This window comes from Leopardus geoffroyi, chromosome C1 (genome assembly GCF_018350155.1).
Source record: "Leopardus geoffroyi isolate Oge1 chromosome C1, O.geoffroyi_Oge1_pat1.0, whole genome shotgun sequence".
NCBI lineage: Eukaryota > Metazoa > Chordata > Mammalia > Carnivora > Felidae > Leopardus > Leopardus geoffroyi.
The window spans coordinates 89,289,151-89,292,365 of record NC_059328.1 but is presented as its reverse complement, the minus strand read 5'-3'; the positions used below and the strand labels follow the sequence as shown (position 1 = coordinate 89,292,365).

The window sequence follows — 3,215 nt, the reverse complement described above, 5'->3', positions numbered from 1 at the left end:
TATATACAAACTTTAGGATCAATTTTTCAATTGTGCAAAACATTAGCAGGAATTACATAGGAATTGCATTGAATTTATAAATCAGTTTGGGGGAACTGCCATTTAAGTGTTAAAACTTGAAACATAGGATGTCTTTCTACTTGTTTATATCTTTAATTTTTCTCACTATGCTTTGAAATTTTCAGTGTGTGAGCCTTGCATTTCTCCTGTTAAAATTATTCCTAGTTATTCATTTTTTGTTGCTGTTATTAATTGAATTGTTTCCTTATTTCATGTTCAAATTGTTAATTGCTGGCATATAAAAAACAGCTGATTTTTGTAAATCAATCTTGGATCCTGCCACTTTGCTGAACTGCATTAATAGTTCAGATAATTTGTGTGTGTGTGTGTGTGTGTGTGTGTGTGTGTGCATTCCTTTGGATTTTGTATATCCAAGATTGGGTCACCCACCAATAAAAATAGTTTTATTTCTTTCTTTATAATCTGGATGCGTTTTATTTTTTTTTTCTTACCTAATTGCCATGGCTAGAATCTTCAGTAAAATGTTAAGTGGAAGAGGTAAAAATGGGCATCATTTTTCTTTTTCTTATTTTAAGAGGAAACATTCAGCCTTTCTTCATTAAATACCCTGTTAGTTGTGAATGTCTTACAAATTACTTTCTCAGACTTGGAGGATTCAAATGTATTCCTAGTTGTTAAATAGTTTTATCATGAAAAGGCACAGAACTTTTAAAATGCTTTTCCCATATCTGTTGAGATGATCACATAGCTTTTATCATGTGTTCTATTAATATATAGGATTACATTGATTGATTTTTGTATCTTAAATCTACTTTGCATTTCTCAGATACGCTCCACTTAATCACTGTGTATAATCCTTTTTATATGTTGCTAGATTCAGTCTGTCAGTATTTTACTGATGATAATCTGTATTTGTAATAATAAAGGATATTTGTCTTGTAGTTTCTTGTATTTTTTCAAAGCATATTTAATTTAATATCAAGAATGCAATACAAAAGCCCAAATACAATGAAGGAAACCCATTCTCCCATTAACAGCAACAACAATGCTCTTTCAAAATGTGCCTGTTGAATGGAATGAGGATCTAATTTCACTACAGAAAAAAAAAAAAAAAAAAGAAGAAACAGTCTCATCACAGCCAGTATCCTTACACAATCTAGTAGTGAAATGAATTTTTATAATGCTTCAAACAGTTTCAACCTGAAGTTTGACACCACATCTATATGTTCATACAGTCCTCAATAAGATTGTCTACAACATTAGCAACCATTCAAAGAACAAATCATTGATTAAAACGACATTGACTTAAGGCTCAATAAAGTAATATGGAGCTCCAAACTAAATGGTTAAATATATAAACTATTTGCACTGACATCTATTATTTGATTCATGACTATTAACATTTGTTCTTAGCAAATAAACCCTTTCTTTTAAATTTTTTTATGCTTACTTATTTTTGAATGAGGGAGAGAGAGAGAGAGAGAGAGAGAGAGAGAGAGGGAGAGCCAGCTAGGGAGGGGCAGAGAGAGACAGAGACACAGAATCCAAAGCAGGCCCAGGCTCTGAGCTGACAGCACAGAGACTGACGCAGGGTTTGAACCCAGGAACCTCAAGATCATGACCTGAGCTGAACCCAGACAGTGGACTGACTGAGCCATCCAGGTGCCCCGCAAATATACGCTTTTAAGGCAAAATTCACCTCTTTTGAGTTTTGACCCAGAAGTCAACTTGAATCACAAAGTCCACAGTCTTATTGGAAAAACTGATACACAGCGTCTCTAAGTCACTATGCTCAAGGTTAAGAGTGATGCATATCCCATTTTTACATTTTACCAGAATTTTACATGTTCAATTCATGATTTTAAATCTCTATGTTTCTTTCCTTTCAATTGAAGATACAGTGTGCCACAGACCTAAAACTTCGGTTTCTTCCTCTATTTTCTTCAAACAGTACATTTCTCAGGTGTCTACATGTCCTAGAAGGGGGGGTTTTCAGAGGTGGTGATTTCTTCAGAATAGTCCCATGCCATCAGGCCTCAGAAGCAAGGGGAGAGGATAGAGAAAAAAGCTCAAACACAAGGTTCATTTGGTCAGTTTTATATTAACCATTTCAAGCTGGATAGCATAAGAATGTGGCTTTTTTTTGGCTCAAGAAATCTGAGTCTTGGTGTGGAAACCAGTATTTGGCTGTCCTACCACAGCTTTCTCCTTGGGGGTTTTCAGCCAAATCCTGACAGGGGAGTATGATTTGTTTACCTGTCAGGTGTGCATTTCTAGGTACTCAGTTCATTTTGGGCTTGTTCCAGTTTGTCTTCAGTCTATTACAGTTCACTTTTCATTTTTAGGAAAAAAACAAGTTCATCCCTGGGTCTACCCTTGTTGATCCCAGTTGGGCATCGCTAGGTTTCTGGGCTTGCTTGAGGTACTGGATTTGAGTAGTACACTCCTGCATCTATCTCTCTTCTTGGTTGGTAGTCTCATTACAAGGATGTTTTCCCAGTGAGCTTCAGGTTTTCTTCAGACTCCCTTAAGCCAGTTACATCATTAGAATTAAGATCTGTGTATTTGCCCTCCAGAGTCTGGACCTAGGCTTCATATTGTTTCCATCTTAGAATTAACTCATCAAGTGCCATAACTTTGAAGTATGTTTCATTCAAACCTTTTGGGGGAGGTTCCTCCTTGGTCATCTTGGATCCTCTCTAGACAGAGCCCTTGCTTGTGATGCCTACTCACATAGGCCAAGGCCACGCTGCAGGACTGCAGCCCAGGCCTCCAGACCAGCCCCTGACCCTTTCCACTGTCAGAGCCCTGCGCCCCACCCTTCCTTGCCCCGCCCCCTTTCACTCTCCGCGACCCACCCCCTTCCCACCCTCCTTGCCCTCATGCTCCTCTTCTTTCTGCCGCAGCCCTGGCACTCCACTTTCTGTGCAGGTCTCTCTGCCAGTCAGTGAAATGTAGTTTTCTTGTAGTAGTTTTGTGTGGTTTGCATATCACAGTAATAGTGGCCTGATAGAATAAGTTGGGAAGTGTTATCTATTTTTTGGAAGAGTTTGTGAAGGATTCCTATTAAGTCTTTTTTTTTTTTTTTTAATGTTTTTATTTATTTTTGAGACAGAGAGAGACAGAGCATGAGCAGGGGAAGGGCCAAGAGAGAGGCAGACACAGAATCCGAAGCAGGTTCCAGGCTCCGAGCT

The 3,215-nt window shown here is 38.2% G+C and overlaps 1 pseudogene; it reads right to left on the bottom strand.

Annotated features, from left to right (window-relative positions):
- Positions 1-1,997: 1,997 nt before the first annotated feature.
- Positions 1,998-2,708, bottom strand: LOC123600038 (annotated as a pseudogene).
- Positions 2,709-3,215: the final 507 nt, after the last annotated feature.